Raw genomic sequence first — 16,255 nt, 5'->3', positions numbered from 1 at the left:
TGTTGACACATCTGCTCTTTAAATTTATTTTGGTGGATGGAAAGAGGGGAGGAAAAGCAGCAAGGACTGTTTAAGGGGGCTTGTTTAGGGAAGCAGCTGCAGGACTGGGGGGCAGACTCGAGGAGGCGGGGGCTTGAGGGGGCTTGGTCCAGAGGAGTGGGCTGCTTCTCTGGGTTGGGGGCTGAGTGCTGCTGGGGAGAAGGCTGAAGTCAGGGTCCTGTGGGCTTGGGTTGCACTGCCTGGACCTCAGCACAGACAGATAAAAATGAGAAGGAAGCAGGGCCAGGAGCATGGCTTATTTTTCATAGCCCAGGTCTGAGGCATGGGAGAGGCCAATTTTTGCAGGATCATAGGAATGAAAGGCAGAAAGGACACTTGGCAGGCATGACCTTCTCTGCCTGCAGATGGCTCACATTTCAGCTTCAGGGTGTGGGAGATCCACAAGACACTGGAGGCCAAACGAAAAGAGAAAATATAGAAAAACTTGACCAGGGGGGAGATGTAGTTGCACACAGGCAACATAGAAATGCTTTTCACGTCCCTTTCATTGCTACTGGGGCTTTCCAGGTGGCTCCAATGGTAAAGAATCTGCCTGCTATGCAGGAGACCCCGGATTGGTCCCTGGGTTGGGAAGATCCCCTGAAGAAGGGAATAGCAACCCACTCAGTATTCTTACCTGAAAAATCCCACAGACAGGGGAGCCTGGAGGGCTACAGTCCATGGGGTCGCAAAGGGTCTGGCACAACTGAGCAACTAACACTTTCACACTTTACCTCTGTTAGTTTTGAAGGCTGCTGTAACAAAATACTGCACACTGGGTGGTGTTCAGCAACAGAAATGTGTTCTCCCACAGTGTGGATGCTGGAAGTCCAAGGTCAAGGTGTCAGCAGGATTGGTTCCTCTAAGGGTTGTGCAGAAGCATGTGTCCCAGACCTCTCTCCTAACTTGGGGTAGCCTCAGACATTCCTTGGGTTCTCTCTGTACCCATCTCCGTGTCCAGATTTCCCCTTTTGTACTGCCAACTACAAGCTGGCACTTGCCAGCTAGCTCTACAAGGACTGAACTGTGAGCCACTGCAGACCTTCATCACCCGCTGAAGGGGGTTCAGGGTGGAGATGAGGAATGAGGTACTCTGTGCACTGGGGAACACTGAACAGGTCTTCCAATAGGTATTTTCAGGAGAAGATTTTATGAGCTCAATTCTTGCATCTCCCCACCCCTAGAAAAGCACTAAAATTATTAATGGTGACATCTGCTCCTCATGCGAGCAGCAAGCCTCTGCCAAAAAATGTGCTTGACTGCACATACGCCCCCTTCACTTTACTTCACAATCATATAAAACACTGACCCTCCCCCTTACCTTTTTGGATCAGTTTCTCAGAGCCATCTCAAGTGCTGTCTCCTGGGCTATAGTCCTCATTTTGCCCCAGATTAAACTTGACTCAGAACTCTTGTGTATTTTTTGTGTATTTTTCCTTTTTTTGTTTTCAGTTGACAATAAAGACACCAGTAATATTGGATTAGGACTCACTTTAATGGCCTCATCATAACCAATTACATCCTGAACGACCCTATTTCCACATAAGGTCACATTTTGAGGTGCTGGGGTTAGGACGTCGGCATATGAACTGGGGAGGGTACATAATCCATTACAAGTTCTTTTTCTTTCTTTACTTTTGGCTGTGCTGGGTCTTCATCACTGTGTGGACTTTTCTCTAGTTGTGAAGATCGGGGGCTACTCTCTTGATGCGGGTCTCGGGCTTCTCAGTGTGGCGGCTTCTCTGGTTGTGGACGGCGGACTCTAGGATGCACAGGCTTCTAGCTGCGGTGCGTGGGTTTAGTCTTTGTGGCTCCAAGGCTCTAGAGCACAGGCTCAGTTGCTGTGGTGCGTGGACTTAGTTGCTCCTTGGCATGTGGGATCTTCCCGGATCAGGGATTGAACCTTTGTCTCCTACATGGGCAGGCAGATTCTTTACCACTGAGCCACCAGGGAATCCCCCTGTACCAGTTGTTAACAAAAAATATTTCCACTTCTGGCTTTTCTCTTAGTGCACACTGGAAGAAAACGGCAGCTGGTGATGGTTATGTAACCCGAATTGCTCCAAGTTCTTCCAAGTACATTGTTTTATGGACAAGACTCACCCTGTTCTCAGGTCCTTTGGCTATAACAGTTTAGAAGGTTTTTTTCCATAATGATCAAACACAGCAACTAAGATTATTATTAAACTGTAGAGCTCTTGAGGATATAAATTTTGTGCCTTCTCTCTAGAAAGAGCCGTCAACAGCAAAACTTTTATTTCATCCATTTATTCCCAAGAGAGAACAAATATTTATGCTACAACCAAGGGAATCCAAGAATAGCAAAGAGCCTGATAGCAATCTCTGGGATACACAGGAAGCATGAAATACATTGACCCTGACATGGGCGTTACTCTATTTACAGCTGTCCCTGGCAAAGGGTCTTACCGTAGTATCAATACCTCTACTTTTACATTAGTTTGCAGCGTATATACTAGACAGCACTTTCAAATATATGATAATATTTCCTCTTTCAGCACCCATGTTGAGGTGGGTGGAAGAGGAATTATCTTTCTTGGCAGTTGAGGAAACAGGGTCTCATAAGAAGTGAATTGTCAGAACTTCCCTCATGGTCCAGTGGCTAATAGTCCTTGCTTCCAGTGCAGGGGGCCTGGAGTTCAATCTGGTTAGGGAACTAGATCCCACATGTCACAACTAAGACCTGGCACAGCAAGATAAATAAATATTTTAAAAAATAAGTTGTCCAAAGTCGTTTGGGCAATTAAAGGTAGAGACAAGCCTCATGTATTCTGACCTGAGGTTCAGTCATCTTATTTTTAATTTTTTTTGAACTTTGAATTGTATCCTTTGTGAAAAAGCTGGCTTAAAACTCAACATTCACAAAACTAAGATCAGGGCTTCCTTGGTGGTCCAGAGGTTAAGAATCCACCTTGTCATGCAAAGGACACAGGTTCGATCCCTAGTCTGGGAAGATCCCACATGCTGCCGGGCAACTGAGTCCATGTGCCACAACTAATGAGCCTGCACTCTAGAGCCCATGAGCTGCAACTGCTGACGCCTGTGCAATGGCACCCTACTCCAGTACTCTTGCCTGGAAAATCCCATGGACGGAGGAGCCTAGTAGGCTACAGTCCATGGGGTCGCTAAGAGTCGGACACAACTGAGCGACTTCACTTTCACTTTTCCCTTTCATGCACTGGAGAAGGAAATGGCAACCCACTCCAGTATTCTTGCCTGGAGAATCCTAGAGACGGCAGAGCCTGGTGAGCTGCCATCTATTGGGTCGCACAGAGTCGGACACGACTGAAGCGACTTAGCAGCAGCAGCAGCAGTGTGCCCTAGAGACCATGCTCTGAAACAAGAGAAGCCATGACAATGAGAAACCTGAGCACCAGCACTACACAGAGTGGCCCCCACTTGCCATAACCAGAGACAGCCTACAAGCAGCAACAAAGACCTGGCACAGCCAGGAAAAAAAAACAACTGAAATCATGGCATCTGGTTCCATCACTTCATGGCAAATAAATGGGGACAAAATGGAAAGTGAGAGACTTTATTTTCCTGGGCTCCAGGATCACTGTGGATGGTGACTGCAGCCTTGAAATTAAAAGATGCTTGCTCCTTGGAAGAAAAGCTATGACCAACCTAGACAGCATATTAAAAAGCAGAGACATTACTTTGCCTTTGAAGGTCTGTATAGTCAAGCTATGGTTTTTCCAGTAGTCATGTATGGATGTGAGAGTTGGACCATAAAGAAAGCTGAGCGCCGAAGAATTAATGCTTTTGAACTGTGGTGTTGGAGAAGATTCTTGAGAGTCCCTTGGGCAGCAAGATCAAACCAGTCAATCCTAAATGAAATCAACCCTGAATATTCATTGGAAGGATTGATGCTGAAGTTGAAGCTCCAGTACTTTGGCCATCTGATGCGAAGAGCTGACTCGTTAGAAAAGACCCTGATACTGGGAAAGCTTGAAGGCAGGAGGAGAAGGGGAAACACAGGATGAGATGGTTGGATGGCATCTTCAACTTAATGGACATAAGTGTGAGCAAACTCTGGGAGATGGTTAAGGACAGGAAAGCCTGGCGTGCTGCAGTCCATGGGATCACAAAGAGTTGGACACAACTGAGTGACTGAACACCAACAAGATGTAGAAGAATGTATAGAACTTACATGTGCTAGTTAAAGAATAATGATGAAATGAATGTTCTGTAGCCACCACTCAGGTTAAGATATGGAACATTTCCAGTCCTGGGCCTTAGCCACTCCCCTCCCCCACTCCCCACTGTCCTGTTCGCTCCTCCCTGAGTACATTGCCCTCCTTCCCCCAGAAAGGAAGTCAAACTCTGGCTTTCATGTTGATACTGATCTTGCTTTTCTTCAGAGTTTCATCATGCAAGTGTGTCTCCCTAGTGACACATTGTTTGCAAACCTGAGTAGAGAGCATAGCTGGCTGGGGAAGGAAGGGGGTGATACAGCATAGACGATGAAGGCTCTGGACTCCCACTGGCTATTTATTTTACATATGGTGATACATATGTTTCAGTGCTATTCTCTCATATTATCCCACCTCACCTTCCCGCATTGTGTCTGAAATGTCTGTGTCTCCTTTGCTGCCCTGCAAGTAGGATCGTCAGTGCTATCTTTCTAGATTCCATATCTGTGCATTAATATGCAATATTTGTCTTTCTCTTTCTGACTTACTTCACTCTGTATAGTAGATTGTAGGTTCATCCACCTCATTAGGACTGACTTAGTTGTATTCCTTTTTATAGCTGAGTAATATTTCATTGTATGTATGTAGCACAACTTCCTTATGCATTCATCTGTCGATGGACATATAAGTTGGTTCCATGTCCTAGTTATTGTAAATAGTGTTCAGGCAACAGTTTTTTTTTTTTTTTATTAATTTATTTATTTTAGTTGGGGGCTAATTACTTTACAATATTGTAATAGTTTTTGCCATACATTGACATGAATCAGCCATGGGTTTACATGTGTTTCCCTTCCTGGACCCCCCACCCACCAGGCAACAGTTTTTAAAGGGAGCCTCTGCATTCTAGAAATGCACACACTTCAGTTCTAGTTATTTTCCTGCATTATTTCATTGATGATTTCCTCCCCACCCATTTTCTTTACTCTCTCCTTCTGAAATTTCCTTTATTTAAGGTTCAGCCTCTCGACTTGTCTTCTGATTTTCTCTGCTTTTCTTTCTGATTTTCTATGTTATTATCTTTCCAGAATATTTCCTCAAGTTTATCTTCCACCACTTCAACTGATTTTTAAATTTGTGCTATTGTGTTTTTTGATTTCAAGAAGCCATTTTTTTAGATTTATTGAATATTTACTTGTTTGTTTTAAAATAGCACTCTGTCTTTATTTCATGGCTGTAGACTTTCTCTTCTGTCTCTGAGGGATTTAAAGATATTTTAAAATTCTTTTTTTCTCTCTGAATAGTATCTAAGGGTCTCACAGTTAGTAATTTTTAGAATAGGGATTCAAACTCTAGCAGTCTGTCATCAAGACCTGATCTCTTGATTACTATCCTAAAAATGCCTTCATTTTAATAAACGCTGGATTCTGGTCAGACTAAGAAGACAGGTTAAACACAAACATCAAATATTTTCCCTTTAGCAATTCCACTAAAACTAAACAAAAAGATTTTTAAAAAGACAGACTCACAAGGACAGGGGAAGAGCATGTGATAACAACAAAAGAATGTTAGAATCTGAAGTTTTGTGATAAATTAATGAGATAATTTATGTAAAAGGCTTAGCACACTGCCTGGCAACAATTAAGTGTATCGTAACTGTTAGATATTACTAATATAACATAATATTGCTTTTTTAAAAACACTTTTCCCCCAGAATATTCTAAATGTGCGGTGTGTGATTTAAGAGCTTCCTTGTACTTAACCAGGCTCTTACTTCCAAATGTGAATGTTAAAGAAGGAAAAAATAACTTTATCATGCTATTGGCATAATATACTTTTTTGGATTGAATTCATTTTTATTCTATGGGAAAATATCTGATGTATAATGTATAGAGGAAAGAAATACATTATTGAAAACATGAATATGTGTACTTTAATGGTGAACAGTATATTAGAACTTTACATATCTTATTTCAACTGAAGCTCCACGGTCAATAGGACACTAATATGAAAAAGCACATGAATTATTCTGTGAAAGTATAATCTCTGTATCATGGCAAAAGTAAATAAAATCAACAAATCTTTATTGAACATTGACAATGTATTTTTAAAAAAATGCAAGGTGCTGATTTGGGAGAGAATCTTGGGAAACTCCTTTAATACGGTTATTAGAAGAGATAGGTATTTACTAGTTAATTATAAATTAACACAGAATTAAGTAATGATTTTAACAAAAGTACAAGCAAAGTGCTACTTAGGAGTTTGGCAAAAGGAATAATTAATGCTGACAAAGGGGACTGATGCAGTCCCAAGGGAACAGTACAGTCCCAAAGGGATTGATGAAGGATTCGCTGAAAGGGGAGCATTGACCTTGATTCTGAGATTGGACCAGGGTCCTCTCTGGTTGAAAGAAGTGCCGAGCACATCCCTGAAATAAGCACGTGTCCATCCCAGGTCCTTTCAACATGTTGTCCATCCTCACCTCTTAATACAGCCTGGACAGTGTCACACAATTTAAATGTTAAATATTCTCATGCAAGTTCATGGGTTGATTTTCCAGAGTAGACAGTGATATTGTTAGGAACAGATATCGCATCATGTGATTCTTCTGTATTTTCCTCCCCAAACTCTCACAGTGCTAGTGCAGGGCTAGTCCTCTATAAATACTGGTTGATCAATACAGGGACTTTTTTCTGCTTAGATAGTATGTTTTAAGATAGAAGAACTTGCAGGGCAGTAGGAAAGCAGTACCTGCAGAAAATATTAGGACGCTAGAATTCCAATCATTTCAAAAATATTTTTGAACCTTAGCTATAAATGTATACCTATATTTTTGGTGGATAGGTCTAGAGATTAATCACAACTGCCCCCCCCCCCCAACTAGCTTAGAGTCTTCAAAAAGGAATTTATTCACACTGATAGTCATTGTGATGTAGGAGATAGATAGGCTCCAGGTTAGACATTTACAACTGGCCTCCTGTTTACATTTCACGGGGCATGAAGAAGTGGGCTTCAGGCTGGATACTTAACAACTGTTAGCATTTTCTGAGGCATGAGATAGGTGGGCTCCAGTAAAAGTATTTACAATCAGCCCCCTGTTTGCCCTCTGAGATGGAAGTACCAACAGAGATAGGGTAAATAGCCAGTATTTATCTCTTGTAAACACTCTAAGGTAATAGTCATGGGAAAGACTAAAAGGCGCAAAACCTTGTTTGAGTAAAGGATTAAGGGATCTCTACTCCCCCCTCTTTTAGGACAAAGGAGACACTACACATGCTCAGAAAGGCTCTTTGTGGGTCAAAATCAGGGATAATTCCAGGCCATAATGAGTCTTGTACCTCCCAGAAGCCTTCACTTCGAGATCCATCTTGGCTGAGCGGAGCATGCACACCCAGGGGAGTGTCCCAGGGTAGGTTAGGTGTGGAAAAAGGAACCAGATAGTTGGCTAAAGGTAGACAACGACCCAGAAGAACTGACCTATATAAATGACTTAATTGCCTCTTTGCTGTGCTCCTCCTCACTAGAGGGGGACACCCACAGCCTTGCCCTCCAGCTGTGTATCTCTGCCTTTCTTCTCTCTTAATTAAACAAACCATTTCTTTTTGTGCTTTCCCATTTGTTGTTGTGCTATGTCTCTAGTGATAAACTTTGTACCTGCATTTACAGTTTCTGCTTCCGTGATAGATGCATTTTTCACTGGGGGCAAAGATCCAGAGCAAAGTAGCTTCTAGCCTCTAACCCATGCTGGGCTGGTGGCTAAGATTCCTGGATCCCATCCAGGCTGCCCAGGTTCAGTTCCTGGGTAGGGAATTAAGATCTCAATCCACATCACTGCTCATTGTTGCCTTGCTGAGAACAATTGCAAAAAAACATTAAAAAAGTGCTTTTATCCTGCTGAAAGTGCTCTTGCTAAAATATTTAGAGCTTAGTCATTCTAGGAAGGAACGCCAGTAGAGCTAGGCTGGAAGATCCCCTGGAGGAGGGCATGGCAACCCACTCCAGTATTCTTGCCTGGAGAATCCTCATGGACAGAGGAGCCTGGCGGGCTACAGTCCATAGTGCCACACAGAGTTGGACACGACTGAAGCAACTTAGCACGCAAGCACGCAGAGCTAGGTCATGTCGGAAACAGGGACTTGGTTCTAGGATTCCAAAGACAGAAGGACACAGTATTTGCTGCTCTTTGAGTGGCATGCCTTTCGGAAGTCTTTTGTGCAACTGACAGGGCTCTTAGGATCATTGAAGCCATCTTGGGACTGCCTCAGGATCTTCTTGCCCTCAGAATTGAGCTTGTTTTTTGAGAAATGGAATAGTTCCTGCCAAGTCAATAAACAAGGATATCACAGCCACCAGCCATTCCAGCCCTCCAAATGTGAATTTCTGAGAAACCTGGTGTGCTGCAGTCCATGGGGTTGCAAAGAGTCGGACACGACTGAGTAACTGAACTGAACTGAACTGAAGGGCGTCCAGGAAAAACAATGCCTGCTATCTGGCAGCCATCGAGCACAACCACTCCCGACAGTGAGCGCTGAGGAGCTGGGGTATGGGGGAATCTGAAAAAATGCAGGATGCTGGCCCCAGATAGTTGAGATGCATATGAAAGGAAAGATTTCAGTAAGCCCAGACCTTTCATCCTCCCATACACAAAAAAGCCCTCAATTCCTTAACTTGAGATATCTGGTTTTCCTTAATTAACAATAATATTTTTATGTTCAGACTACCTGCTCCTTTTTGCAAACTTCCATATAACCCGACTCCTCCCCCGCCCTCCCCACCTCCTCGGAACGGTCCTCTCAGTGCACTTGAGATACTGCCTTCCAGGCTTGAAGTCATAAAAATTCCCATCAAATAAAACCGAACTCTCAATTTTTAGACTGTGACTGTTTTTTAAGTCAACAGTCTAATAGAACGAACTTTCTATTTGTTAATTTTCTACCTTAGAATTATGAGTTTAGATCCACCGATTAAGCCATTTTACAATATCTGAAGGATGCCATTCGTCACGACTTCCACTGATCACCATTCTGTGCAGTGTAGGCGGTTTTCTCATGCTATGAACTTATTCTATCAAATCTGCCACACACAGAGCTCTCATTTCTGCAAGATTTCAGTGTGGATGAGAAGATCCTCAAAGATGCACTTCTCTACTTAAAAAAATGTTTAAGAAACTGGTATGGGTCTGAAAGTCCTTGGAGAAAAACAGATTTCAGGGTGATAATGTGAGACCTCATAAAGTAATAAATCCTGGCAGACCAGTTCCGTTTTTTCAAGGACATTGTAGGAAGCCAAATCAATAGAGAGGAAGCCAAGGATGTAATCTGCTTTGACTTTACAAAGATCTTAGGTCTGTGCTTATTAGAACGCTCATCAAGAAATGGAAAATAAGCTGCTTCAGGGTCACACAAGGTTGGGCAGAGCCAAGATGAAGAGACAGCTCCTTTACTGGGATCTGGCTTTATTTCTGCCTGATGCTGGCTTCACCTCCGTGACAGTGTGGGGAGGTGAAGGAAAGGGATGTGAAACACATGTGCTGGGCTGTGATGCCCAGGGTGTCTTATTCCCACAGGGAATAGGAGAGAAATAGGACATAATGATAATATCTAGTGTTTGTGAAGTACCTTCGAAATTTGCAAAGCATATTGCATGAAAAATGACTGTAGGAGTGTGTGTGTGTGTGTGTATGTGTGTCAGTGTGTATGTATGGGGTTGGCAGCAGTGTAAGATGGAGAGGCAGGGAGACCAGAAGCAGAAAAAGAACAGAAGTCCCTTTGAATGAATTACCTTTCAATATTATAACTTGAATGGGCAAGTTTTCTGTGTCCAGAAATGCCCTGTGTTCAGAGTACTGGATTAAGCAGGGAAGTTCAAGCAATATCCTTGTCTGAAGGATAGGAACTGAACTTTCTCAGTGGGAATTTTTTCTTGCATAGATGGTTATGCTTGCACCAGATTCAGCTGAAATGAACTGAAAAACTTAACTGTTGCCATTCGTGTAGATGCTCCAACCAAGAGCATTCACATTGTCCAGGTGTTAGCCTCAGTGGTACTTGTAACTTTGTGTGTGTGTTGGTTACCTATTTTGGATGATAAGCCCTTTAAAGATACGGGCAACATTTTTTCCCCTGATTTTGTGTTCTCAGTGCTTACCACTGTGGTATCTAACGTAGGCTTTGGGGAGGGAAGACAGAAGTCAGTCAGAGGGGGAATGTGCTGAATTCAAGAACCTAATGTGGGCAGTTAGTTCCAGATAGATGGGGTGGAAGAGAAGATGGGAATCGGGGGTTGGCAATGAAGTGGGAAAATTCTACAGGTATGAGAGCAATGAGAGTGAGAACCCAATATCCCCAAACCATTCAGAGATCAGACGTGGGAGGGATCAATAAAGAGGCCAAGCCAGGGAGTCAGGGTTTAACAGGTACCTTGGACAGCCTTCTGGGGGCCTCCTGGCCAACAAGAGGGTCACTGGGAACTTGGTATTTGATAACCCCAAGTGGTCCAACACCATCTCTAAAATTATCACCTGTCTCCCTTTCCCTGACTTCCTTATCTCTTGTAAAATTCTCGTAAAAACAAAGTTGAATGATGTGAGTAGTCAGGGCTGCATTCTTTTGTGTTGGTCTTACTTCCTCTAAAATCATGATGTTTCTTCTTTTATGTTCTTTTTAGTTCTCATGATGTCTTAGACATACTGAGTTCTTCAGAGAAACTCTCTATGTCCGCGAGGGGACTGCTATGGAGACCATCCTAATCCCTGGTTCCTTTCAGGTCAAGTGGCATCTCTAGGGCAACTGCATTTGGATGTCATCCCCTAAAGTGCATTTTCATTCCCCCCTCTTCCAGGAAGTTGCCCTTTTGTTTGGAGCTGGGGTCTCCTAGCAAAACTGAGTTCCAACGATGTTGATAAGCATCATCCTGGGAACTGGGTCTAAAACAGATGTTGGGCAAAGGATGCTGAAGTAACTATCAGGGCCAGAGGGTGAAGCCAAGCTGGAAGTGAAAGAGTAGGGGAAGAAGAAAGTGAGTAAAGAAATGCACGAAGCTGTGTAACCCAGAGGGTCAGTGAAAAGTGTTCTAGACTGTTCCAGAGATGTGGTCACCATACTTATTGCTAGCTTTCCTTCTGTTCACATTTGAGTATAAATGTATGTATCTGAAGAGGTCAGAGCAGGGGTGAAGCATCCATTTCTCAGGAGGAGACTGGGAGAGAGAGACTTCCCTTTGACAGACGCTGCCTGACATGCAGACAGAGAATGGTTCCCAGCTAAGCCCCTTCTGTTCTTGGGAGAGAAGAGACTGCATGACTTTGCAAAATCTCTGCTTCTATTTTGATTACTGCCCAAAGGTAGCCATCTGACCTGTTTGTACAGAGAAAAATGAGTATTTCAGAACAGGAAACATCATCCTGTGCACCGAGGGGAGTAATTTGGAACCCTGAAGTGCTTGACGCAATGCAGTGTGTTGTTTTCAGGAAGAATTCAATTTGCTGTGTATTGATGTCACAACCAAATATATGCCTGTTGCTGAGAACTCTTTGACTTTTTGTCCATGAAGATGGAGAGAATGCGCTCTAAGAGAAGGGACGAGCTTTGTACTGACGTTGCCTAGCAACCAAAACTTCATCCTCCCCCACCCCAATTTGTTGTTTTTAAAAATTCTACATCGTGTTGAATTAATCTGGGTCTGAGGCATAGGATTCCTGTTTGTGTTTAATGGCTGCCGTACACACACAGAAAAGTGGGAACGCTTCTTTTTGGGCATTTAGTTTATTTACTGGGCTGCAGAGTCTAAGGTCAGTTGTCATCAACTTGGAAAATATGTACAAATTGGGCATAAAGGAGCCATTGTGGATAACCCTGGTTATCTGTACCCCCAGATACCTCTTTTCTGGTTCCATGTGAAAGCTGAACACTGAGGCTTCTGTTTTTCTGGACCACACCTTCTCGGGTTCTGGACTTCAATCCATGGGTGTCACATCTTTATTGGCCCATTCCATAGTCTGTCTCTGTTTCCAGCTGACCGGTCCATTTTCTGAATGACTTGATGTGGTGGTGCCTACACTGACTCTTCTGTGATAAGAAAGTATGGTCCTGAACTGACAATTCAGGAGACTTGGGTTCTAATCTTATCTCTCCTGTTCACTTGCTGACCAAACTTGAGCGAGTTGCTTGGTACCTCAGTTAAGCTAGGTAAACCAAGCTGCAGGAACAAAGAAATCCTGAAATCCCTGTGGTTTTACATCACAAAAGTTGGTTTCTTGCTTATGCAAAGTCTGATGAGCATTGGGCAACTCTGTAGGGCAGTATTTTTTCAGGGATAACTCAGAGATGCAGGCAGCTTTTTATTTGGAGGCTCTGCCATTAATATGGGGGCCACCAAGTAGAAAAAGAGATGCAGGGGGCATATTAGCTCTTCACTAATTTAGCCAGGAAGTGTAGTCATGTATGGATGTGAGAGTTGTACTATAAAGAAAGCTGAGCATGGAAGAATTGATGCTTTTGAACTGTGGTGTTGAAGAAGAATCTCCAGAGTCCCTTGGACTACAAGGAGATCCATTCAGTGCATCCTAAAGGAAATCAGTCCTGAATATTCATTGGAAGGACTGATGCTGAAGCTGAAGCTCCAATACTTTGGCCACCTGATGCAAAGAACTGACTCATTTGAAAAGATCCTGATGCTGGGAAAGATTGAAGGTGGGAGGAGAAGGGGAGGACAGAGGATGAGATGGTTGGATGGCATCACTGACTCGATGGAGATGAGTTTGAGTAAGCTCTGGGAGTTGGTGATGGACAGGGAAGCCTGGCATGCTGCAGTCCATGGGGTCACAAAGAGTCAGATGCGACTGAGCGACTGAACTGAACTGAACTGACATGTCACTTCTGCTCATGGTTCATGGGCCAGAACTGAGGACATGACTGTAGCCTAGCTTCAGTAGAGACTGGGAAATAGAAAAGACCTTCTAAAATATTTGGTGAGCAGAAACTATTTCTTCCACTCTTGGCACCTTTGTGCCACCTCATCTACAAAATGATAGGATTAAACTGTATAATTCTTCAGGGCCCTTTTATAGCTGTAAATATCTAAGAGGTTATGACTAACCACATGGCCATGATTTCAGATTAACCATTCAAACTTGTTCTTGAAGTATAGTTCTACTTTTAAAGGAAGTAGATGAGCATTATCTCCACTCACTCACTTTATTGTCCTAAATTGAATAGTCTCACTCCTTTTACTAGAAAAACAATTCTTTATTTTTAGAGAAAAAAATAGACAAATTAGAAAGAAGTATTTCTCTGAGCCAGACTTCTTTCAAAACAAATTCTTCAGCTGGAAGAATTTAAGAAAATTGGTATCATTTATTATCCCAACTACTTCTTATGCAGATGATGGAAAAGATCTACTATACGTGCAAACAACTCATTTTTCACCAAGAAAAACATTTATTTGACTTCCTATATTAAAGGATTAGAAAGTTATTTCTAAATTAGTGCTGAATTCTCAAGAAGTAAGCAATTTTAAAGGAAGGACAGACACAAGAGAAGGAAAATTCAAGCTTCTTTTTTTTTTTTCAAGATACACCCATGAAAATTTACAAATAAAGACTTGAAATTCCACCCTTGTTCTCTGATAAGTGAGATTTCTAGCAGTTTAGTAAAGGACTGTGAGCATCTATTCTTTGATGATAGCCAGTCACCTGCCTTGGTATGAAAGTGAAAAGTAAGTGAAAGTCGCTCAGTCATGCCTGACACTTTGCGACCCCATGGACTATACAGTCCATAGAATTCTCTAGGCCAGAATACTGGAGTGGGTAGCCTTTCCCTTCTCCAGGTCTCCCTCATTGCAGGCGGATTCTTTACCAGCTGAGCCACAAGCAAAGTGGTCAATCATATTAGTCTAATATATGGGCCAATATTCTATTGGTCATTCAGATCTATGCAATATCTGTAGTCTTTTTTTGTTCTATGAAGAGACAGAAACATTTCTGAAATTCCTCTTTTGGAGAATCATTTATTTAGTGAGTACAACCAAACCAATTAACTTCCAGACCTGTTCTTTCATTTTGGAGGTTTAGCAGAGTTGGTTTTGATTTAACATATTATATGTAGTTTTGAAAATTCCACAAATTCCCTGTTACTCTGGGATAGAGTGTTTCTCATTGTTGGTTTCTGTGACTGGTGGTTTTAAAACATTGTTCAGTCACTCAGTTGTCTCCGACTCTTCGCAGTTTTAAATCATGGATGAAAGTTATTTGACTCCCTTCCTCTTAAGAGGAAGAGTATGTCTCCCTCTCTTGAATCTGGGCCTGCTAATGTTGCTTTGGTCAACAGAATATGGCAAAATGATGGCGTGCGCTTCTGAAGTTTGATCATGACAGGCCATGCTGCTTTGCCCCTGCTCATGGGAACACATGGTCTTGGCGCCCTGTGCTCCCCTGTAAGAAATCTATCAGCTTAGAGGCCACCATGCTGTAAGGGCACCAGGCCACATGGAAAGGCCTTGTACAGAGCATCTGGCCAGCTATCCCAGTTTACTTCAGTCTTTGAATCACGTCCAGGGGGCTTCCCTGGTGGCTCAGATGGTAAAGAATCTGCCTGCAATACAGGAGTCCTGGATTTGATCCCTGGGTCAGGAAGATCCCCTGGAGAAGTGAATGGCTACCCACTCTAATATTCTTGTCTGGAGAATCCCATAGATAGAGGAGCCTGGCGGGCTACAGTCCACGGGACTGCAAAGAGTTGGGTACAACTGAGCGACTAACATGTCAGCCCAGATACTGGACACGTGAATGAAGAAGCCTTCAAATATGGCATGCCCGGTCTTTCAAACCTTCCCCATAAAGGCTCCAGACTTCATGGAGCAGATACAAACATCTCCAATTTGACCTGTCTGAATTCCTGACCCACAGAATCTATGGGTATAATCAAACAGTGGTTGCCAGTTCAATTGCCATCCCCACTGGCATGGAATTTGGAGTATGCGTTACAATGCTTTTTGTCCATTTATAAATGGAAAATCTTAACATATTTAACAGCAAAATTCATACATTTAAGTGGGCATTTCCCTCAACAAGGCCACATTCAAAAATAATGTCATTTGATTTGATGTCTTGCTCCTCTGCTATGTGAAATTCTCATGCTTGGAGGCATGGATTGGATCTTTTCATCTCTGTATGCCCAGAGTTTGGTACTTATGAGGCATTTAGCACATGTTAATTGAACAGGAAAAGACAGATATTGACACCAACATTGACAGATGCCATAAGTTGCTAACAGATTTTGATATTAACCAGAATGGCTAAGCATTTGAATTATGAGTTTCAAGAATCTATTCCCGTCATTTGATACCAGGGGGTTGGCAAACCATGGCCCCTGGGCTTGCATCCACCCCAGTGCCTCTTTTTATAAACAAAGTCTTATTAGAATACAGCCGTGCCCATTCATGTAAGTATTGCCTATAACTGTTTTTGTGCTACAGTGGCAGAGTTAAGAAGCTGTGACAGAGACCGGACAGCCTACAAAGCCCGAAATAGTTAGTATCAGGCCCTTTCCTGAAAAACCCTGCCAGTCCCTGAGTTAGACACCCTGCATGTTAACCCTGTAGCTTGTAGAAGCACTGAGAGTTAGCACAGATTCCACCAGTGGTTCTCAAACTTGAGTGAGCGTGAGAATCACCTGGAAGGCTTCTGAAAGCACTGAGTGCCTGGCCTCACCCCTCCATTGTCTGATTCCGTACGTCCAGGGTTGTATCTGAAGAATTGCATCTAAATGAGTTCCCAGGTGGCATTGAAGCTGCTGGTCTGGGACCATACTTATAGGAGTCATGTGTGTGTGCATGTTAGGTCGCTTCAGTCGTGTCCAACTCTTTGCAACCCCACAGACTAGCTCGCCAGGCTTCTCTGTCCATGGGATTCTCCAGCAAGAATACTGGAGTGGGTTGCCATGCCCTCCTCCAGGGCATGGCAGGAGGGTTCACCTCCTCCATCTTTGAATCCATGTCTCTAATGTCTCCTGCAATGGCAGGTGGGTTCTTTACCACTAGTGCCACCTGGGAAGCCCACTGGAGTCACA

Source organism: Giraffa tippelskirchi, chromosome 12 (assembly GCF_054371585.1).
Source record: "Giraffa tippelskirchi isolate mGirTip1 chromosome 12, T2T-mGirTip1v1.2.pri, whole genome shotgun sequence".
NCBI classification, from domain to species: Eukaryota; Metazoa; Chordata; class Mammalia; order Artiodactyla; family Giraffidae; genus Giraffa; species Giraffa tippelskirchi.
This window is presented reverse-complemented; position numbering follows the sequence as displayed.